Below are 25,099 nucleotides of genomic sequence, written 5' to 3'. Positions count from 1 at the left end.
AATGTTGTTGGAAAGTGACATTTTTAGTGGATGTACATTGATGGTATACAAATGCACGGAGGGATTACATTGCAGCCCATTTTGTGGCTCCTGACTGCAAAAACATTGGAAAATAGGGCCCATCATCAGATATCATTTGACCAGAATTTCTTTTTCAAATGGAAACAGCACACAGCATGACTTTCATTGATTGAAAATGGAATGAATGTCAAGCTGAAACCAATGAATAATTCAACAACATGGTATAGGACATCTAATATATTTATTTTGTAATGTGTGGGTATGTAGATCTTTTAAAAGACATCTTTTTGTTGAAATGATATAAGTAGTATGTCTCTATTGGTTTGCCCTCTTATGGACATAATACGGAAAAATATGTGGTTTTCTTTAAGAAGGAATAATCTAGTGTAATTTTTGGGCAATTTTAGAGCAGTATGTAAGGGGAGATTGTAACCCCTTTTTATTATCAAGGATGCTTTCAGATGTGAATGATCTTCTTGATCGTTTGCTGACTGTCCACTGATTTTACCAGTTGAAGTTATCACTGGAATCATCAACATTCTGTACTTAGCTCACCTGGTAACTCCTCCGTAAGTTTCATTCTTTGAAAAAAGCCATGGTGAATGCTCCAGAAAAAGCTAGTGTAAGCCTTGACTTCAGATTTTATTTTTTAATACTGTGTTTCCATGCATCTCCAAATATTACACTGGTTGCTTATGCCTGCAAGGAGGTACAATTCAAATATAAATGCAACACACAACCACTGACTGAAATTTGTTAAAGAAGCATGAACGGGCACACAAATGAAATGGAAGGGGGGTTCTTGAGGAAAAGCATCTCCTCAGTGTGTAAAATTCAGTCAGCATCACTGTGTCTGCAAGGAGCCGAGCTGACTGCAATAATCCAAAACTCTCTGAGAGGAGTATGCTGTGCCATCGATGCCCATCACACTGAAATATGACAGACATTAGGCCTCGCTTGCTGACTTAACATTCTTTAAAAAAAAAGATGCAACCCTGTAAATATGTGCTGTGTGAAGAAAAACAGGGCAGAGGAATTTAACAGTGAGAAACAGATGAGCTGACGGTGACAGGTAAGTGTACAGTAAGTGTAAGAGGGAGGAGGCTCGGGGCCTTCATGCACCGACATTTATCAAAAGCAGTGCTGTGGCAAATCCTCCCCAGCAAATAGACTTTGTGTAATTATGTTGGTGATTGGAGCGGTACAGCACTGAGGTAAAGAACATTTATCCTCTCAGCTCCTGGGAAATGAACCAAAGTTGTCTTCTCCACTTTGAGCACGAGTCAATAGATGGACAAATGACAGCATTTCCTGTCAAATGCTCCACATTAACAGCAACTTAGTCTCTGTAAGCCAAGAGAAAGAACTACATGAAGACATTTCTTACAGTACAAGCTGAATTGAGCCTGAGATCACTGATGACCTGTCAGACTGGGAAAGATTGAGATCTTAATTCTTTATCAGAGGAGGTCAACTGAGGCTTTCTGTAGCACATCCAGACTTGATAAAGATGTAATTTGTTTTTAAAGGGACTAAAATCAGACTCTCAGACAGGGTTGACAGCTGTAAAAAAACTATTTTCAAAGCTACAGTGCTGTCCAGCAATTACAGATCTTTCAATGTTCCTCCTTAACCTGACTCCACCACTCATTGCTGGGGAAGTGTTACAAGACGTATGAGTCTTCCTTGGATGTAAACTCTCAGATTCGACCAAGCTCACTGAGAAAAAGGCAAATAAAATTGTGACCTGTACTAAAATGGTAAAATTGAACAGGTAAAGTTAATACTGCATACAGTAGACAGCAGTGGCTTTCATCAAATGGCATTGTTATATGGGGCTCTTGAGGCCTCATAGTCCTGGTGCCCCAGGACAGGTAGTTGTCCAGACTTGTTGGGGATAGTGTCATGGTTGGTGTGAACCAATGAGGGTTTCTAAACAGGGCCCAGCAGCAAACAATGCATCTTCACCTGAAACACACCTTCCTAATTGAAAATCACATTATATCATGAATGGGTGTACTTTGATCAGTGTCACCATGGAGCATGTGATTCATGGCCCACAGGGATGAGGCCTTAACAGCATTAGAATACTGTAATTATGATATGGTATCGAAAGCAGAACATAAAAAAGGTGTAGGAACAGCAGGGAAGTGCTGAAGTGTTGTTGATAAAGTTGACAGAAAGGCCACTAACACAAATACGATCTATAAATGAGAAACTGAATTTCACAAAAGCACTCAAACCTCATAAAGTGGTCTTGTCCAAATTAGTTCCTCACATAATGATCGTTTTTACACTTGAGACAGCTGCATTAAATTCAAGCCACAAACACAATCCACTATTTGCCTGAAATGAACTCAAGCCAAAATGTCAAACTCTTGCAGCATTGGTAAACAGCTGGCCTGGCTCTGTCTGAAGGTGTAAAAAAAAAAGAAAGAAAAAAATCCACTTACCAGTACCTCTAAAGCGCACTAATTAGCACGCTACATCTTGTTAGCAGGGGGAAATGTTTCCTCTTGCTTCCAGTCTCTGTTCTAAAATAAGCTGCTGGCCCTGTTTCAATGTGGTATCAATCCTCTCGTCCAACTCTGAGCAACAGAATCAGTGTATTTTCCAGCAGGTCAAGTCTTCTTTTAATGTTCATGACAAAGAGATACAATGATTAAAGTATGTTGAATTGCTATTTTATTGTAAGTTTGCCTACAACAATCTGTGGAGCTGTGACAAGCTCATCCATACTTGTTGCCATGTGTGACAATTTTGCTCTTGCTGTTGTTCCAGATTGTAGCTTGGCTGCTAACTAGCTATGTAGGAAGATTACGTCACCATACTTATCTCTGTCTTCAAAGCTCCAGCTAGGGGAAACAACTGTTACTGGGCACAGCACCAAGCGTATTTGAGTTACTAAAATCATTAGAAATGTAGGTGTCAATTTCAAGGTCTGGAAAAAGCTGAAACAAAAAAACAACTTTCCAAAATCTGCACTTCATATGACTGTATTTTTACTGCATTGTACAACATGAGTAAGGAGGCACATTACTTCCAGCTGCTCTCTTCAGCCATAGGAATGACTGACATCTATATCCATTCATACCGCTCTCCTGAAGATGAACAAAAACACAAAACACTGGAGTACTTAGAAAGTATTTTTTCTTTCCTTTCCCACAACACAAAAAATCATTATCTAAGACATAAGGTCAGGGGCGGGTCTTCCTTAAAACACAGCTAGCTTCGATCTGTGGATGTGGGTCAACTCATCTGCATTTTCCCGCTCTTCCGCCTGCTGCTGTGGGTCCCTACCGCTGAGAGCTCACAGAGCAAGTGGGTGTGGGAGACTAATTGAGTGTCGAGGCTGCGTGAATAAAGCCACTCTGGTAATCGTCTGGCTCAGCAGCAAATGGTAGCGATAAGGAGCACCGAGTTGATACGGTGTCAAAAAGAGGAGTTTCCCACTCTTCTACTGCCATCACTCTCTCCTTTCTCTGGCTGTCCGCAAAGAAAGGCACAGATAATATCTTCAGGAAGAGGAATGTACACTCACCCCTCAGTGCTGATAACAACATCATCTTTTGCCACTGAATGGGCTGCAGGGTGGGTTGTCATTGAGTACATGTAGAACTCAGTGGCAAACAATAAACTATCTGAGGTGCTCTGCACAGCTGGAGGAACACCATGAGGCCAAGTGAAGGCCAAGGACCACAGCTATGTACTCTATGTCTCTCTATCTACTGTATATTGATATCAGTCTGTAGTGCTGAATAAGCTGCTAGTTAAGGTTCAATTTCTAATCATGGCTTAGTATTACTTTATCTTATTTGTACGCTGCACTCATCCGATGTAATTCCTACAGTATACATGATATTGACAGAATATATTTTTAAAATGAGCTGGGAAAAGAGGCAGAATAAAGCTCAAAAGGCATCAAGCCATGTCAGCAATGAGGGGTATCCAGCATCCAAATATGGGAGCTTTCATTGCTAATCACCCAATAACTTATCAATATTTTTATGCTAACAATGAGTCGAATTGCTATGTGTAATTTGAAAGCTGTCAGTGATTGTGGTCAACCCACAGAGAGCTCTCACATGACTCTGCAGCCTCCCTCAGTGCCAGAGGCTTTGCAGCCCCCTTCAGCTCATTATTTTAGTTTTTTCAGCGAGAAAACTGTTATATTTCCAACCACAGCTGACACCCTTTATCAGCAAAAACAGCTCCTACTGCACAGTAAATGCCCTAACATCAGACAAAAGTTCTGAATTCTGAATGTGATGCAGCAACATGTTTCAAACAAGTTGAGACTGGAGCAGCTAAAGACTGGGAAAGTTGTGGAATGCTCCAAAAACACCTGTTTGGAACATTGAACAGGTAAACAGGTTGATTGGTAACAGGTGATAGTATCATGATCGGGTATGAAAGTGGCATCCTGGAAGGGCTCAGTCGTTCACAAGCGAGGATGGAGAGAGGTTCACCGCTTTGTGAAAGACATGATTGTATGAAGGATATTACTACATGGGCTTGGGAACACTTCATGAAACTGTGGTCAGTAAACACAATTTGTTTGCAAATGACCTTATTCTATTTTATTTATGTTTTACACAACATCCCAGCTTTTCTGGAATCAGGCTTGTATGACCTATCTCTCACAATGGCTAGTTTATATAAACATTTGGTGCTTATTCAGTCTTCATACTACACTGAGCTCTGCATCCTTGACGCTATAATGGAGCTTGCACCATGCATGGCCTGATTTAGTCAAGTAGGACATGTCATATATAACAGACCCACTAATGTCACAATGAATATGATTTTCACACCGCAGATGTAAAAAACAACAGGGAAGAGGACCTAAATGCAGACACATGCAGAACTGGCTGAATTGAAGGGAACTCATGAGAGAGTATAGTCAGAAAACAGCCTTTCATTCAGCAACAGGAAGGCATTCTGAGCAGGCAGGCAAATCCAAGGCAAGCAGGAGACATGCAGCAGGTCTAAACAGTGCACTCTGTGAGGCTGAGACTGCTCAACCTGTTGAACCTTTGATGCAACTCTAGTTTACAAGTCACAATATGTGACTTCTTAATTTGTCAATGTCACCTCTCATTAACAAGGACATTGTCTTTATGTAAACCTGCTGAAGGTACAGGCAGATGGGAAGTTTTTATACTGTAGGAGACTAAATTACAGCTTTCATTTAACTATGTCAGCGTCAGCTACTGTGCCACGGCATCATCTGTTGTCTGAGTGACTAATGTTAGATAGAAAGGAGAAGGCACAATTACTATTTTTGTGGATCTGTTTTCGCACCGGAATATGAAAATGTATTGCTTGTCTTATACATTTCCTTCAGGCATCAATAACAGGAAGTCCAATTGTGGTGGGAAAATGAGGCTCTGTGCAATCTCTGTGATGTTCCAGTAACTAGGTCAGTGTATACCAAATATGATGTTGACGTAACACCACCCACCCCATTCTGTCTTGTTAAAAAGTAATGCTGACAATATTCTGTATTTTCTTATTGACAACAGAGCTCATGAAAAGAAACAAACCAACAAAGAATGTGTCCTACTAACAAGTCTTGTGCGTGTAACAAAGCCTGATATATGATATGCTTCTGTGCTGCAGAGCTCCGCTGTTGTCCAAAAACTATCAAAGCACTGTTGCACTGGGTGACATGTTCCTTCATTACAATAAACACACACTGTAGTTTATTTTGACTTAATTTCACATACACCATCCAATTACCAGGACTACTCACGACAGCACTGAATGTGGATTAATCCACAGCTGAAAATAGTCCCTGACAAACGCACTTTCCTCCTGTTTGAGTGAAGTTTTCTGACTAAGTTCAGGAATAAAGACCACGTCACAAACACGTCCCATTTCCACATCTAATTAAGCTCCCCTAATTCAATCATTCGCCCTTTGACTTCGCACCCTCCCCCCCCAGAGGACCTCCCTCTTTATCCTCTCATCCCTCACCCTTCTTCCCCTACTCCATCATCTCATCATCCCTCGACCTTTATCCTTCCTTCCCTTGACACTCATCCCTTCATCCATCCCTCCCTACGTCCTGCCTACCCCTCATCCCTCAACCCTCATTCTAATGTATTTATCTTTCATCTACGCTCTCCTGCATTCATAATACATAACATTTGATGAAAACTACAGAGATGAGCTCCTAGGAAATCACTGGACCTGTTTTTAAAAATGGAAATACATTTATTTTTTTTTTGTAATGGAGAATCTAAGCGTAGACAGGAAGGTGAATCCAAGTTAGACGTAAGCATCAATGCAGTAACAGCTTGCATACAGACCTTCAGGCTAGGAATGATGGTGTAATAGGCTAGCAATTACCAATTAGCAAACACAGAATAAGCATTCAAAGTGCACAGCATATGAATGACAGTCACTGGAACAGTCATCAGACAGCATTCACTGTAAACGGGCATAAACAGAAATAAATAGCCTCTGAAATGAACAGAAACAGTAGCGAGCACAACTCAGAGACCATTACAAGCTGGCAGCTCTCTTAATCATATCATGTAGACAGAAATAAAACAATTAATTCTGCAAAATACTGCAACCCCTAGTTTGTGTGTGTGTGTGTGTGTGTGTGTTTTTTTTAAATTTATCTCACCAGTAAAAACAGCATACAGATTGAAGTTCTTGCAAAAATACAGTTTATTAAGAACAGCAGATAAAAACTGATTAAAAAAAAAAAAAAAAAAAAAAAAGTCCAGGCTTGGAGTCTCTATAAGATCATTGTCCATCAGAATGTCAATGTGTTAGAACATCAGGAAACAGCCTGTCCTCCTCCCATGTGATCGAGCCAGACAAGGCCATGTCCAGGAGCTGGGGATAACGAGGATCCATTAGAGGCCAAATTAAGCACAGAATCGTTTTCACAGGTGGCTCCTGATGCCTCTCAAATGTGCATTAAATAAACAACTTAAGAGTACAACCAGGGATATTTATCTAAGAACGCTGTGGGTCAATTAATTCATAATTTAAATCAAACAAGCACAAATTTGGGAACAAATGAGTCACGTGCCCACAGCAAAACCAAACTGAGAAACTAAAACAAACAGCTATTTGAACCAAACATATGGTGAGTTTAAGCAGCTGTGCATATTCCCTTGTGACTGTATTGAAGAAAGCTGGCACAATAACTTCCGAAATTACGCAGAATTAAGTGGAGGACCTCTCCACAGATCCCACAGCACCTCTCTCTCTCTCTCTCTCTCACTCTGTCAGGTGTGCGCCCACAGTGATGTGCTGCAGAGGCTCCATGACTTGTGGTCGTTGCTCAGTCACTCTGGTCTCTGTCATGTGCACCCCTGCAGCACTCTGCCGCCGTGCTCTGGTCACCAGGGATTGTTTGGCTCAGCTACACTGGTCTCACTCCCTCTTGACTCCCCTCACGGACTCGGCTGGCCGCTTGCCGTCTGTCTCTGCACTGTTTCACCTCGTACCCAGGCCTACACACCCACCAGAAGAAAACTAACCCCATAACAAAGAGCCCCCACTTCCCAGACAGTAGGCCAATCACCGCTCTCCTTTCCTGAGTGGACAGGTGTTGCTTAATAAATCTGTGCAGCTAATCAGCAGGCACATTCTCACAGGCAACAGGCAACACACACACACACACACACACACACACACACACACACACACACACACACACACACACACACACACACGTTAGGTTTTCATCACTTTTGGGGACATTACATAGACTTACATTCATTTCCTGGAGACTGACACAAACCATAACCATAACCACTACTTGTCCAACTCTAACCTTAATCTAAACCATGTATGAGTGGGCTGATTGTGCACTTTTATTTATTATTATTTTAAAGAGATGCTTTCACTGGCATGAAAACATGCAATTTTGTTGTTTCTGTGGATAGAAATTTTACTCTTGCTTTAACTGTATACATGTGTACAATTACACATGTAGCCACTGTAAGGACTTTTAACATATTTTATTTATTGCAGTATTTTGTTATACGTTTAGCTTGATACAAAAAGCATTTTCTACAGTTTTCCCTTTGGAGGCACATTCAGCCACATGTCATGAGTTTCTTAGTTCAGACAGTTTTGTCAAAATACAATCAAACACAGTAAAGTAGGACTGGCTGAAGGAAAACGTGTTAACAATAATGGTGGACCCACCACAGCTGGTTTGTTATCATTTGTATTGTTTTTTTTTATTTGATCTTATTTAATGTATTTATTATAATTTTATTTTCCTATTTTGAAAATCTGAAGATTTGGCATTTGGGCTTTATTCAGTTGTGACAGTAGAGACACAGACAGGAAACATGGCTAAGAAGCAGTGGGAGAAAAGAGGGGTATCAAATGCAACAGTGATGGATGAATTTATGGTGAAACTGTTCCATTCTAGAGTGAAGGGAAACCTGTATGATGCTGCATCACATTTTCTCCACCAGAAGGGCCCCTGAGAGGGCATTTTCACATTTTCTTGCCCCATAGGGTCATCCAAGAGGGCACTTTCGCTGCACCAGTGAGATGCCTTTAAGGTCCATGGCTGGAATCAAACCAGGGACATAGCAGCTGTATGGTATAAGCACAACCACTAGGCCACAGGGTCCTCTATATCTCCCCTTTTACTGTGTTTTTAATTGATGTTTTTATGCATTTCTTTACCTTTGAATACCTCTATGATTTAATGATTCTGTACAAATATACTTGCCTTATCTTGCCTCACATAGATCTGTGCTTTACTGTCCAAACACATTTACAATCACTCAAATAATCACAAACCACAAAGAGCCTGTCATATTTATTGTTCTTATTTTCTTCAACTAATATGGACTAAATGACAGCTTGCCACATATAACAAAGTGCATAAATGTGAATTAGAATTTGTCAAATGATTTGCTCCCTGAATGTTTCACAGCCAGTGCGATCGGCTGTTGGCCTCTGGCCACCCACCCACCCACACACACACACACACACACACACACACACACACACACACACACACACACACAATTCAATTCAAAGTTTTCTCTCACAATGTTGAAGCAGTGAGGTTGATGTTATGGAGGACATTTGGAGGCTGAAAGGATCCTCCTGTCCTGACCAATGACAGCTCTTACTTCTGTGTGGGTGGGTTTAATTCACAGAGGCATCTTTAAATCAAAGAAAGTGTGCATGGAGAAGCATTGGACACTATAAATGCTAAAACTGGACACAACGTAGGAGAACACATTAGTGTATCCTTCTTTCCACCTCCTCCTCTGTTCTCTCTGTGTCCTCTGCTGTACGTGGACATGGCTGTGCATCGAGCGTCTGTGTACAATAAAGTGTTTTTGAATCTCTTGAATTTTAAAAGTAAATTAACCCTCCCAACTCTAAAAATGTCCAGTGCTGTCCAGTTTCTGAGGAACTGATTTCAAATAAATGGAGCCCAGATAGAAATGTTGTCATCCTCTGCCACCCAGTGACTGACGTTCTCTGCAGAGAAGAAAAGCTAACTGTCAGGTTGACTGTGTTATATCCCTGATGTTTTTTTGCGTGAAAATGCGCTTTTAAATTGTATTCTGCTCTTTGGATCCAGTGCCTTATTGCTCAAGGACACTCCGTGGGTTGGATGCCTGCTCAGTGGGATGACTACACAAATACATGACAGTCTTATTCCTTTGTCTTGTTGAGTGACATTAAGTAAGAAAAGACTATATAAATTAGTTTGTATACTGTTACTGTAAAAAAAACATCTTGAAATCTTCAAGTAGGCAGGGATCTCTTCTTCATCCCCTCCACAGGTATCACTTCTTTGTGGTGGCCCACCATGGACAGCCTGTCCAACACAGCCGTGCTGATTAGACTGAGCTGTTAATGAGGCCAATCCAAGGCTTTAATTACAAGTTAGAGAAGTATGGAGCTGTCAAGAACACTAGAAAAAAAGATTTTGATGATCACAGAGCATCTTTATAATTCTGATAATAAAATGCTATGCGTGTTCATATCGATCATGAAACCTTAATAAAATCCTTCAATAAAAAATCAAAAGTCATAGAACCTTGAGGGTACAAATATTAAATGATAAAAACCTCATTCTAAGGAGGCTCTCTGACAAAAGCAGCGTTCAACTCACTGGCTGTGTGGATATCACACAGGTACGTGCAGCAGGGGAGGACCCCCCACCTGGTGTTCGTCCACAGAGCTTTGTCCTCCTCCGCTGCTCTCCTCAGAGGAATGACTGTGGAAAGCATGCATACAGCAGCAGCATCACGGGCGAACACCGTGTCCTTTTACTGGGTTCTTTCTGCGTGATTCGTCTGACTTTTCTGTTAACTCGTTCACGATTGAACGTGCTGCACAACCAGCACACTGCTGGCTGGGAGCACGTACAGTGAACGCACACACAGCCGTCACTGTGAGCCTGCTGCATGCACTGCACGCTGGCATGTGCCTATAGGCTCTCTTAGAACTTATTTGCACGAGTTTATTGTAGACTGCCACAGTGCATAATAGTCTTCCCCACCGCCCCTCCGTCATAAGTTCTCTGTGTGTGGGTATGTGAAAGTGCGCTTGCTGTGCGCACCCGCGCGTCATGCGATACCCTCCTCTATCTAACACCGCCGTGTTTCATTGAGTTATTCTACGCCTGCTCTGCCGGCGTCTTGGGACTTTAACAGTGTGTAATTATCGTCCCCGCTCCCTCACAGCAGCAGGTATGTTACGCGAGTGGAGTGAGATGCTCTCACCATTCAAACAGGACATGGAGCACAGACGAGCCATGGTGCAGCATGTGTTCCCCTTCCCCACGTTCCCCGTCCCTGCTATGAATACTGAAACAGCAAACAGCAATAATAATAATAATAATAATAATAATAATAATAATAATAATAATAATAATGAACGTTTGGTGCAGTGAAGGAAAGCTGTGGATATGCTTCCAACATTTATGTCATAACCCCCCATTTCAAGCGGAATTCAGCCCATAGTTCTCCACTCCAGACATTCTGTAACGTTTCCGCGCTGAAGTCACAGTGAAGACGAACTGTGTTGTGTGGGTGAGCGCCACCTAAATGCTCGTGTCATGTGGTTAACAGTGTCAGCTTAACGAGCGCTCCCATCACGCTGGGTTAGACCCCGTATTGCCGTGTTGCGGTCGCGCGCCCGTTAGAAATAATAAAGCGCTCGGTGTGAGAGCAGCGGCTGCGCGCCGTCGGGTCGGGTACCCTGTGCCAAAAGGACTTCACCTCACCTTCCCAAGAGGAAATAACGGCGACTCTCCTCACCGCTCGGCTGCATTCGGGCAAAGGTTAAGCTGCTGAGGGCGAGGAGCAGCAACTAAGGATACAAGTTTGAAATTAAGATGTCAGGAGCAGCTGCGGGATGCGGGTAAGTTTCTTCACGCTGTCATGTCTGGATTAAGCAAATACTGGGGCGGATGACTCTTTGAGGCGTATAAATATTTGTGATATATGCTAAAAACACACCAGAAAAGTTATGCGACGTGGAAATATGCTGCAGCTTATCAGAGCTGTCATGTGCGGGGCTCAGTGTCGATGGGTGAAGTGGGTCAGGCTATGACGCGTGGCTGCTTTCATCCAGGCACCTGACGGGTTTGTTTTGGTGCGTGTGGAAGTGACAGAGATTTGGACCGTGGAGCCACAACATCCAGCCAACTTCAGTGGCACCATACTTGCCTTTTTAGTTTTGATTTAGCAATGATGCTCATGGCCATCAAGAATGAATGCGGTGCGTTGGCGGTTACAGCTTGGATGATGATGACGATGAAGATGATGGTTGCGAACGTGATGGTACTTACCTGTTGCAACCCACAAGTGACCAGCGTAAAATTCTGTAAAAGTCCAGCAAAGTGCAGTGATGCATCATGGATATTTGTTACTCTGCACAGCACAAACACCCAGCATGCACTGTTCACATGAAACTACACAAAAGCATCCACAGCAGCATTCAAGCTTTGCAAGTGTAGGTTTTCATGTTAGTGTTTGAAAAAAAAAAAAAAAAAAATACGATTGATGTTCAAGAAAGGAGAACTGGTTTTAATGCATTTATTCATATTTCAGCACCACAGAAAACACTTTATAGAAGTACATTTCAGAATTGGGTATAAGAAGCAATAATGTGCCTTGATCCACAAACAGAGAGGATGATTTAAAAAACAAGGCATGATTGTTTGAGCTCTTCTCCTGCTCCCCCTCCTCCTGCAGCCGGTGGGGTGTGAGGCTCAGAGTACCTGAGAGTCAGCGAGAGGCTCCTCTCCTCCTGCAGGCTTTGGCAGTGCCTCTCCTTTTGAAAGCTCATTTCCCATGCCTTTCATGCCTGCAGTTTAAACCCTTTGATGTTTTCTCGCGCTGAACCCTGTGCATTGAAACCACTCTCGAGTATGTTAATGTTCTCTGATTGACTTATGAATCTTTTAATTAACCCACTTGTATGCGCACCGCAGCATTGTCCTCTGTGAAATGCCATCAGGGGGAAACGAAGCCATGACAGAATGACATGCTGTCAATGGGGATTTCAAAGTCAATGGCAGTTTGTGCTTCAGTGATTGCTGGTTTGATATTGTCTGCAACTTATTTCTGTGAGAAATCCTCTCTCAGGATAAAAAGTAGTGCTTTATACACTGGTGGATCTGGTGATTAAGACTTCAGCTACACTATGCAATATTAATGACTTTGGAAGATATCAAAGGATGAACCTCAGAGATGCAATAGCCTGAAGTAAGCCTACATTAATAATGTGCTTAATTCCATCAGTGATTCAAGTGTTTCTTTACTGCTTTCATGTTGAGCCTTGTGCCCAAATCAAAGCGTTTAATTATTCCATACATTTTTATTTTCTCGTGATTTACATTACTCAGAGGTGGGCCTGGTTTTCTTCTTTTTCCAAGTTTTTTTTTCCTCTCTCTCTCCTTTCAAAGCTCAGTGTCCGCACATTTTTGGACAGGAAAACATTGACTCCTCACATTTGTCGTCATGGATTTTTCAAATGTGATTTTAATCATGGATAACACAAACTTTTGCGACTGCACCCTGCATGTCTTGTGTGAGGAAAGTGCGTGTGAAATGTGATTAGTCATGTGATTACCACTAACAGTCAGTAGGTGGCAAAATGCTCTCAGGGATAAGAAGAGATCTATCACAGCGCTGTGTGACATTCTGAAGGGCAGTTCACTGTAGTCAGAGATGCTCAGCTGAGTTTCAAAGACATCGCTGTTGCTTCTCTGTCTCATCCCATTTAAGTCTTCTGAGGATGAAACTCAGGCCTCTTTAAAAAACAGATTCAACCTTATTACAGTGCTAGAATTTTCTCCACTGCACTGTCAGAGAGTATAGGCTTCAAATGACTCAACTGTGTTTGAGGAGTAAGCGTTGAATTCTAATTTGTGTGCTGTAACATATACCGCGATGCACATTAGCCGGTTGTGTGTCATTGGATTAATCACAAAGTTGAGATTAAAAGTCTTCTTACTGCTTAAAGTTGAGTAAAATGTTTAACTTGATGAGAAATCCTAAAAACGCTAATGAATAATGGATCATCAGATCTATGATAATCGGGCAACCTAGAAAAGTGTGACATCATCCAAAGAGCCACAGCAAGTGAGAAAGTGGAAGTTGAGGGGAGATTGTTTTGTCAACTGCTGTTTCCAAGGTCAAGAATAAACTGTTAAGCCTAAATTACAGATTTGTCAGAATTTGCTTCACTAAAGTACAATATTAACTTAACCCCAAAGTGTTCTGTTATATTATCTCATCTGTTCTCTCTTGTGGAACAGCCCTCTGTCAAAATTATTTTTATATATACTATAATATGTTTATATTATGAGATAGAAAATCTTGTGCCTCTTAATAAAGTTGTTTTTTAATTAAGATCAGATAAAATGTATTGATTCCCAACAGGGGTCAGAGACAGTCAGAGAAATGACATCAAAAATGTATGTGCACAGTATAAACTACAATACTAAACAACATGAAGTCATTGTGTGTGAAAATTCTCTTGAAGTAGCAAAGTGACTTGTTAGATTCATACTGACGTGGAAGGAAACACACACTAAAATGTGATATTGTGACTTGGACTCGCGTCATGAGTCTGAAGCCAACACCAGTGGCACATGACGTCATCTGGACTTGATAATGATATCCTCCTCAAGCCTTGTGAAGAAAAACGATATTTATCTTCTTGACAACGGGTAGACTTTGAATCAACCCAGCAGCAGCCAGTCACACTGGGCTGAAGGAAACGCTGACAGTGCAGACCAGCTGATAGAGAACAGATGATATGACAGATTATCACATTTTGTTTTAAAGACTCTGCTGTGCTTGACAGAAAACAGACAGAAACGTGAGAAACATTCAGCTCACATACAAAGTGGAGTTGTGTCACAGGGTTTAGACACCGAGGCACGCCTGATCTTAAAGTATAAGTAGAACATTTTCAGCATTCATTATTTCTGTAAATTCACTGCATTATTGCTGTTCAAATACATTTTGGTGAATTAGGCCTAATGGCTTGTTTAGGACTCGAAACATTAAGTCTAGCTTGGTCTGGATTTGGGACTCCAAAATGTATAAATTCACTGTTTCCTTCTGAATCTTGCATTCTTGTGTGAACACCTTTTTAAAAACATGTAGGCTATAATGAGACTCTGAAACTCAGACTAATGAAATTCTTTTAGGGGTGGCTGCTCTTTGGTGAAGAATAATATACCTGTTAATGAGAGAAAGACCTTGAATATGTTGGTGCCTTTAAATTAAGAATTAATCCCATAAAAATAATTTAATAATCAAATGACTTTTATAAGCAAGCTCAGTAGCAGGGGTGGAGAAACTGTTTACTATTAGGGGCCATTTCAGTTTTTAGAACATCCTACAAAGGCCATACTAAATTACTGAACACATATCACACTAACCTCTGGGACGATGGCTGGAACTGCTTCTCTTTGATGAGGCATCAGATGGTAGTGATGATGATGATGCTACTTCCAGCTGCTTTTCCAGGTTTGGGTCAGTCAGCTGTGAGCAGAATGGAGTCTAGCAGCATATTCATATGTCACAGCAGCTTTTGTTCGTGCAGAGTAGGAAAAATTCCTCTTTCCACTTGCACTTGTCACAGCTTTAATTTCCCTTCAACTGATTTCACATTGAAAGCAGAGAGCTGAGAAGCTGACTGGAGCTTGAGGTTCAGCTTTCAGAGGTACTTGATAATGTCCACCATGAAGGTCAAATCACACAGACTCTTGTAACTTTCTGTTGGAAAGTGCGATACTCCTCATCTACTTTTGTTTTCTTGACAGCCGCCATGATGTATGTTGTGGTGACTGTTACAACACTGTGTAACCAATGTCACCACTATGACCACTCAGAAAAACGTGTTAGTCTACTATGTTATGCTATTTTCTTTAATCGCTGAAAGAGTACTTGCTGTCTAGACATTTTTTTGTATTTGTGAGTTGCTCGGTGTATTTATAAATTACCTTGCGGGCTGGATCAAACAGCCTCTCGGCGGTATACGGCCTGGAGGCCAGACATTCCCCCCCGTGCTCTATTGCGTATGTACAGTATCATGAATTTTCCCTTCCAATTCTTTTCCTCTCCTTTCACTTCTCTATTTTTGCCCTCTGTTTGCTGAGGCAGCTGTGTTCACTCCCAGGGTGTGTGCTGAGGCTAACTGTCTGTGAGGGGGTGACAGTTCCTGCCTGCCCCCCTGAGAGCCTCCACTCACTGCTTCACAAATACCACAGAGTACTCAACATGTTCCCCTCCACACATCTCAAGATGAAGAGGAGGAGCAGAGGTGTCAGGGAGCCAAATATTATGTCAGAAAGAGATTGACTGCAATTGCTTCTAATGATGAATATGTCTTGTAGGCTGTTATTAACAGTGGTACTATGTAATGATTTGGAGACCCACTCCCTGCATACCAGGATGAGAACCATGGCGATGTCTTCGCCTTGCTCCTAGGAATGGAACTCCAAACTATGGCGGTGTGAGCCCAACCATGTAAGTCATGGACAGTCTGTTCAACAGTAGACCTGCAATCAAGTTTTTTCTTCTCAAACAGAGAGCATTACTCAGTATGTAAGTACCAGAAGCTAATTGGTTTGTTCTATCACTGCAAAAAAGTAAAGTTTTTAAATGTAAGAGGAGTTTAAGGCTCTCCGTATTAGGTGCAAGAAAGAGGTCAGTGACGGTGAAGTTTTCGAAGAAAAATCAAGAGGTTTTTAGTGAACACAGACCCTTAGTGTCTTGCTCTAAGTAATGGACCTGGTTACTCTGGGAGCATTACTTCTGCATCTGAATGTTCGGAGTCCTTGGTGTCTGTGGTACCAGTGCTGTATGTGCATAGACACATGTGGAGACTATGCAGGCTATTTGGACACCACAATAAAGATGGTATGCAGCTGTTTGTTGACCTTAGACCAAGAGTCTCCAGCCATTGACAATGTTAACATGCTGATGTTTAGCAGGTACAATGTTTACCACATTCAGCATCTTGGTGTGTTAGCATTACCACAAAACACAAAGTAAAGCTGAGACTGAAGGGAATGTCATTAGTTTTGCTGTTATCTTAGTAGTGGACAAATTATGATATGCTGATGGTGCTAAAACTTGGCAGAACACCAAAGTGATTGCTATTCATCCTGGGGGCACATGAATGTGTTTACCAGATTTCAAGGCAATTCGCTGAATATTTGTTCAGATATCTGAGTCTGGACAAAGTGGTGGACCAATGGGCCAACATGGTCATCCCTCATCACCTCTAACATGGCTAAAAAGACCAGATGAATCAGGTCTAAGAATAGACTTATCTTCTACTTACTTAAACTAACTCTTGTCTAGCAAAAACATCCCCATTCCCATTATTCCCATTCCCTCCACCATCATCGCTTTAGAATTTTTTGTCAATGAATGCCATTTTGCAGTGACATTATAATACTCAATAAGGAGAACCTACCCAAAACTACAGCTATGTCCCATTTCAAGAGCTGTCTTTTGTACTTGAAGACAGAAATAGAAACCCTGAACTTCACAATTTATACAATGCCTGGGACTCTGGAATACTGAGGGCTACAAAGGACACACAAGTATGTCCTTAAAAGAAAAGAAGGCCACATTCGTTGGATACGTTTGTAGAAGCTTTCAGATCGTGACCGTTGGATGCATAAAGGCAGCCTGTGTTCCAGTGGCTGCTTCTATTTTCTGTTTGGTTCTGATGCTTGTAATAAGTAATAATAAATCACATCTTTTATGTCTCCTTGTTCTTTAGAGTTGGTAAATATAAAGTCAAATTAAGTCCTTCACTTAATGATAACAAGCTTCTCAAGCTGGGCGTCTGTTGACTGGTTGAAATGAAAAACATCACCTGCAGTACGTTACATCAGCTATCAAGTTAATTATTTAGTAAGTCTATGAGCCACTTAACATTAGCAAATTCAGCTTTTCAAGTTAATTATTGTTTGTGAATAACAAGTTTTCAAGTTTATTATTTCATCACTTTTTCGGATTGTGGCCACAGGTTGGAAACATTTGGACTGCCACTTAAATCTCTAGTGTTTCCGTGCTAGGTGAGTGCAGGTCTAAATAGAATCTTGGAGTTCTACACAGATGACATGTCTGTTGCTGCTGCAGCAACACCTTCATGCAGAGGCATACCTGACTCTTAAGTGCACAAGTCTACCGAGTCCAACTCCAAACCCTGGCGGGTATATTGCCTTGTGCACAGTGTGCTAATATGCACTGTAAATTAGTAAGATAATGCAGAGATGAAACAATGTTAGCTACACAGTGCCATCCATCCATGTACAATCAATGCTCTTATACATGGGAATTTAACACTTAATAAGGATATCACAAATAGCAGACGTTGCACTGTTCATCCTGCTATCATATTATCTACTACAAGTGATAGCATAATTAAACACATATGGCGAGGGAAAGCAGTAAATGAGTAAGATGGACCATGTAATGTGGAGAGTCAGGGAGTGGAGGGGTGGGAAAAGAGAAGACAAGATTATAGAGAAGCCTTTGATGCCGAGTCTGGCTATGGGAATCCTAGTGTGCCTTCAGGGGAAAGCTCCTCTCACACAACATCAATAATGAATGAAAGATATCTTGTTCAGTAGAAGACTGAACTTAACCGGCATACTGATTTGTTTCCGTGAACCTTATGTAAAAATTGCATCAGCGTGTTTGCTATGCTTCATTAGCCAGATAAGGAGCTGGCGCTGATGACAATGGAGGGGGAATGGGTGGGGTATCGAAACAATAACTCCAAAAGAAGACATTGTGCATCTTATTTCCCCAACTTCCATCGTTCTGAATCGTGTCCTATCTGAGGAAGGGCTTATTTGCTTCTGTGAAAAAGAATACACCAGTGTCTGTCCAGATGAGGTGTACTTTTACAGGAAGTTCTTGTATTGCTGTCTGATAGAGTGCTTGAAGTGGAATAGCAAAGGTGTCAGTACTCACCAGAAGCCTTAATTGGATATATACAGTACATCATTTGGAGACATAAGAATTACATGTTTTAATATAGAGAGTACTTTTTCATTTGATACTCCTGTCCTTGATCCAGAGCTGAGTCCACTAACATTGTGTATCTTAAGTCTGATCTGATTTGAATCTAAATGTTGATATAATGATTGCTGTGATAATAATCTCAGACGCACTGAAATAACACGTAGCTTTATACAAAAGTTATAACTTAAAAGTTTCTCAATTACCTAAAGTCCTGGTTGAAAATAATTAGGTTTATAAGATTAAATTATGCCAAAAAAAGAAAAAAAAAAATTCTAGTGGCATTACTTTTCTTTTAAAACATATTCAGTGCTCTAAATTCATACTATATAAACGTAACTTAATGGAAAAGGGATGTTGGCAGAAATCTGAAGCCTGCCTTGGACTGCAGGAGTTTTGGGCCTAGTCACTCCTCCCACCAAGAAGAGAAGGATGATTTGGGCTCTTGGTTGGTCCTGATGATCGGCGCAGATTATGTGTTAATGTGAGGTGTTTACAGATTAAAACTCCTGAACTGCTCATAGACTCATTGCTGCTGCTGCTGCTTCTGTTTACTGTCACTACAAAGCATTACTACAGCAAGTTGTTGCACCACGGCAGTCTCCATTTTGTTTACATTTGCCTCTACATTTTACATCTACATTTTTCCTGGGATTCTCCAGCCTTTCATCCTTTTCTCCTGCTATCCTCCAGTTTAAATATTTTCTTGTAAATCTCCCATATTCTTATATTTTTTTAATGGGAGACATAACCGCAGATGGCAGTATGTAGAATATTAGCTGTAACATCGATGGACAAGTAGAAAAGCAAGAACAAGAAGGATGAAGTGAGAGCGATGGAGTAACTGCCTAAAGGATAAAAGTTTGTCAAAGTCATGCTTTTTGTAAAATATGCCACATGTATTTTAATGTATAACATGGAGGGAAAAGCGACAAAACATGCAGAAACATGCTCCACCAACGACTGCATTTATACTGTCTCTGCCATCCATTGCCATGATCACCCTCTTCTACCAACTGTCTCTCAAAATGTGTCAGTGATGTGTAAATATCCTTCAAGTAACACATAAATAAACTAAGTGCTGAATTTATCTGCACTTTGTTTTCATTTATTTAATGCAGGGATGTTCACAGCATTTCACTTTCAATCAGATATCTGATTCTGACCACCGAACTGTAGTCACTTAATGTAGGAACTAGTTAACCCAATCCTTGTTGCTCTGGTATTTTAAAGCAAGTGGTGGCCTCATGATGATTTTAGGATTCATTGTCTCAAATGTAAATGGTGTGTGGACAGTGCTCAGGGTGGTGGGGTAGCCCAGGGTGGGGTGCCAGAAAATTCCCTGTGTTTTCAAATCCCAATGCTGACAGGTGTGATGAGATCATGTGAGATCACGTGAGGTGGTGCGTTGCTCCCTCTGCCATGATAATCTTAATAATATCCTGGAGTGTGTGTGTTATTACTTTTAAATTTTGTAGTGTGTGCATGTTTGAGATTAGAGAGAAGAACATCTGTGAAGTTTCTCCTTATGTGCATGATGCAACCGGATTTCAAAATCGGTCAGGATTTTAAAACTCCTGTAGTCTGAGCCCAGCTTAAGTTAGATAACATGTTGTACCTCACACAGCAACTTCACATTTTTGCTTCCTCTTGCAGCAGTTTGAGCAGTCCTATTTTACTCACTGCAGTAACTATGCCATGATCACCTTCATTCATTAGAAAGTGACAGCACTGAGTGATGGTTACAGGGCAGAAACTGAATGTGCCAGTACTCCATACCACGATTACTGACCCACTTTAAGCACTGATCCCATAGCATATATATCAATTACATGCATAGATGCATGGTGGAAGTATTCTGACCCGATGATACATGCTTGAACATTTTGGCATTTGTGTAACTTTTATCAATCATCAAGTTGAACATTCCTCTTCCTCCATTACCTTCAACATCCACAGTGGCACAGACATGATAAAATCACCCACATACAAGCACAATACTGGCACACGGCATGACACTGCATCTTCATTCCACTTCCCTGTACAGTTTCAGCAACACACAGTTCATCATAAGGGCTTATTGATTTTTTAAGCCATTTAACCTGCGGGAGGAACACAGAGTGATTTTAATGAATTAATCACATGTTGAATTCCCTCACAAAACTGTCCATGAAATGATTATGACACAGTCTGCCATATCTAAGAGAGGAGGCCGAGCCGTTGATAATTCAGTGTGATAGTGATGTTCAGTGGAAGCGCTGACTCTTTCATGTGCTGCACTTCCCACCTTATAACTGTTTTAAAAGGGAGGAGAACTGGGATTTTTCTGCAGCAGAAGTTATTTGAAGGGCATGTTACTCTGCTTTAAATACTGCTTTAATTTGCAATGCAAATGACTCTCATTCTCATCTGAATAATCCTCTTGGTTACCTAATACTCTGGCATATTCATGTGCTGTAATGTGTCTTTTGGAGGCTGTGGTAAATCACTTGTACTCTTTGTCAGTCCCTTCTCACTCACTGCTGTTTGAGCTTAAAGGTCAAACAACATTGACACATACACCGTGTTTGTTTTACACCTTCTCACAGCTCTGAATAAGTGGGGTTTCCCAATTCAGGGAATGTCACATAATGCAAAACATTGTTGGACTGAAAGGAGTTTTTGGAAATTTATGTTTTTGATTGATTGTTTTTTTTTGAACTCAAGCCAATAATCAATGTCATGTAAACCTCTGCCATCTATTGACATAAGTGCTACGTTTAGGTTTGTGCTAATGTCATACATCATTATAAAGCTAAGATTCTTGTGATTTGATTGATGCGAACACAATCACAATGGGTGCAGGACAACCAATGAACTCTCATAGTAATCCAGCAATGGGTAACACTGACGAAAATGGTGTGGTTACATTGGCAAAGAGTGAAATATTTTGTCTAAAACACTATAATAATCCATGGACTGATAACAATAATGTGCTAATCTTCCTCACTTTCTCCAGTTTAACTCCAGTGAGCATGTGTGCCTTGGTCTGAAAATGGCTGCTGCATTGCTGTAAAGATTGAGTTATTTGCAAAATTTCCAAAAACAAGGATATGCTGCTTCAGTGGGTAATTTACAGCCAAATCTAGAAATTCAGTGTTGATAATGGTATTACACAAGTGTTTGAAATGATAAATGTAGTAAATGACCTCAATATTGAAATTCATACTTCAAACATAAATCTGAATATAGACGGCCTAAATATAGATAGAAATGTAGCTATTTATCTAGATTAATAAGTATTATGAATGGCCTTTTTTATTGTTATCAATTTTTATTGAACTTGGACTTGGGTATAGTATCATGCTGTGGTCTCTTTGTGTTTTATGAGCAAACAGGTCTGGATGTAGTCATCTGCAGGCATCTATTTGCACAAAGCATTCATGTGGGACCTTCTACTTCAGTGTCTTCAAACCTCTATTACTCAGTGCCGGTAGCACTCGCAGTTATTCTGACTGCTGGGGATAAACCTTCAGAGGGTTACATTCTAAACCATGGATGTGCTCCAAATGGTTCAAGAACAGCTTTCAATTTACTTTGGGTATGTCTTGGAAAGACATTTTTTCCTGATTTTACAGGTATGGGAGGGGTTTAAATAAACTACATCATACATATAGTATCTATCAGAAGTCCACTGGCACAGTAATGCCATGCTATGTCCAAGTGCAAACTGCTGCCCCAAGTCCTTTGTTCAGACTCATTTCAATTGAAGGCAACTTTGTTAACCACATGCTCAGCAGTATACAACTTATAAATGTACCTATATGACCAGTCCACTCCTCATACCACTGCACTCCTCAGATAATATTGAGTCATTCTGAGCTGAGGAGGATGAGTGCGCAGCTGTGGCAGATATGACAGGGACTGTCAAACTTAGGTCAATTTGGGTGACTTTGCCAGTTGATGCATTAAATTAGTGATTTATTTTGTAAGTCAGAATGTAATGAATTAATTGACTGATCAAGCCCAATGAAAGTTCCTAAATTGGTGATTAAGTTCATTTAGATCCCCGTCTGCTATGCTAACCCTGTAGTAAACTTTATTACACTGTTATAATACAGTGCATACAATTTGAGCTCACTCCAGTCTTTTCACTGACTGTGTTTGCAGTCACATCTAAAGCTGACACTATGTTTCACCAGAAGTGGTTGTTGGATCAAGTAGCCTGAGAAACCACTTCTTTGCCAGTACAGTATAACTCACCTTTAACCCCCAAAAGTATGCTTTGTGTTCTGACTGAGCACAATTAAAGAACCAGCAAATACAAAGCAGAGCATCAGATGCTAATGGAGAGACATTAGGCAGTGTTCAGTGCTGCAGAGTTACCGGACATCTCTTTTACTGTTGGGTTGTTTCTGTGAGGTCTTTTTAGCTCAGTAGTTCATTTTTTTCTGCTGTCGTTTCTGTCTCCAAATGGGAGAGTACAGGTGGTGTCTACCACAGCAGCAAAGTTGCTGTCAAACTTTCATGTGGATTTATATATGACATAATGGTCTCATGGTGAATGTAGCAAGAGCAGAGACAAACCCTCATTTTCTCTCGAGTCTTTCCCTCCTTCTTCACTCCACTTCTCCCTCCTGCTTCTGTTTCCCTCGACATCATCCCTCACTTCCTTTTATTTCTTTTTCTCTTTTTTATTTCTCTATTTTATTTTTTTTTCCAGTATATTTTTTTTCTATACTGGGCTTTTCTGAAAGTAATTAAAGCAACTACACTGGAAAATTGTGTTCCAATGCACTCACCACTCAGCAGTGAGGCTTAACTGCCTTTTAATATGCAGAAAGTAGGCTGCCTTAATGAACTACACTTGAGTAAGTCTAGTTAACAACAGATGAACACACTCATGCTGCTTACACACAAGTTCTTTTTCCTGCTGAGAGCTGAGTCAAGTCATTAATTATAGTGAGTCTGAATCATTTCTTTAGTTTGATCCTCTGGTTAATTACAGCCTGTATGCCTGTTTTCCCCCTGCAGTCGTTTGAATATCCAAGACACCTGACAGGACAAAGATAAGACAGACTCTGAATTATATAGCATGAATAATGATTCATATATTTGAAATGATATTCATTTTCACATATGTGCAGTTGTTCATCTTAGTGAGCTTTGAAAAGCAACTTACAGAGACCTGAAAATTGCTTTATGGGTTTAATACATAATTTAACATTTAGCTGGTTTTATTCTTTTCCACAGTTGTTGTTGTCTGTGTTGTACTGGGGATGCAAGCAGTGTTGATTTTTGAAACTCTCCTTGGTCATGTGTTCAAGGACGTTCAAATGTCTGAAGTCGCGTCGCTGTCTAGAGAAGAGCTGAGATAGGCTGCTTCCTTGTAAAATCAAATCCAAAAGACAAAAAGTAGATGTCAGACAAAAAGATTCTCTGAATTTGTTCATTTCTTGATCTGCTGTTCAGCAACTGAATCAAATTGTTCACTCCATCTTAGCTTAATGTGTTAGCATGCTAACATTTGCTAATGCTGACTAGACGCAAAGTACAGCTGAGGCTAATGGTCATGTCATGGAAATTACTGTGAAATATTAGACAAATTTTACATTTGACTTGTGACGGTGCTAGATGAAGTAGGTTTTGTCCTCTGGGAACCATAAATGAACAAAGTTTCCTGGCAATCTGTCCAGTTGTTGTTGAGATATTGTAGTTTGGGCCAAAGAGGTGGACTGACCAACCAACATTGCCATTCCTGATGCCATGCCTTCAGCATGGCTGAAAATACAGCTGGAAACCACATGAAAGGAAAAATTTCAATAGTCTACATGAAACTTAACACTGTAAAAATATGTATGGAATGCTGTTTTCCAGTAGCTCTTGCACTTCCATGTCCTTTTAGAACTTTTGCTGGCATTTTACATGCGTTACAGTAGATCAAATGCTGTGTTTTAAGTATATCACACTGTCTTATCTTAATTTTGTGGCTGTGTTTCCTGAACACTGTATCTTAGCAGAGGGGAACCTGGCATTTCTTATCCTGATTTACAGACCTCATGGGATTTCTCTACTTTTTTCAACCAGCTGAGAAAAGGTTGTATTCCTGTTATCCTATCAATGCCAGCCAACCAGAATAATAGTTAGAGTAGTGACACATGTCATGGTCAGCACAAGGATTGTTGCAAAAAAAAACTCCACAGATACCTCAGTGCATGTCAAACTTTGATTAATACAATTGCTGCTGAAAATCAGCAGTTCACACAGTCTCATGAAAAGCAGTAGATAAATTAAAACTTTGTCTTTGGACCGACGGTTCCTGTCAGGCCCCCCTCCAGTCTCTCCATCCATATCCATCCTAGGTAGCCAGGGCAACGGCTGGACACATCTGCTTTTAGCAAGTCTAGAAAGAGATTGTTGGGCTAAAACTTTATAAGTGTGTTGTCGCTGTGTTCCCACAAACAAAAGATGGTTATTTTAAAAAATCTAAAATCAAACTTAATCTACATATGATTTGTAGATCATATGCATGATGATGATTAATCAGGCAACGATTATTTGCAATCATTTTTGCA

The 25,099-nt window shown here is 40.6% G+C and overlaps 1 protein-coding gene across 1 annotated transcript in view; it reads left to right on the top strand.

The window, feature by feature from the left end:
* The first annotated feature begins 11,042 nt into the window (after positions 1 to 11,042).
* Positions 11,043 to 25,099, top strand: part of LOC143335221 (retinoic acid receptor beta-like) — a 179,091-nt gene continuing 165,034 nt past the window's right edge. The window contains exon 1 of the mRNA XM_076754487.1: positions 11,043 to 11,400. The gene's annotated coding sequence lies outside the window, so the exon portion shown is untranslated. The remainder of the gene's footprint in view (positions 11,401 to 25,099) is intronic.

This window comes from Chaetodon auriga, chromosome 17 (assembly GCF_051107435.1).
Source record: "Chaetodon auriga isolate fChaAug3 chromosome 17, fChaAug3.hap1, whole genome shotgun sequence".
Classification (NCBI taxonomy): Eukaryota; Metazoa; Chordata; class Actinopteri; order Chaetodontiformes; family Chaetodontidae; genus Chaetodon; species Chaetodon auriga.
This window is presented reverse-complemented; position numbering and strand designations above follow the sequence as displayed.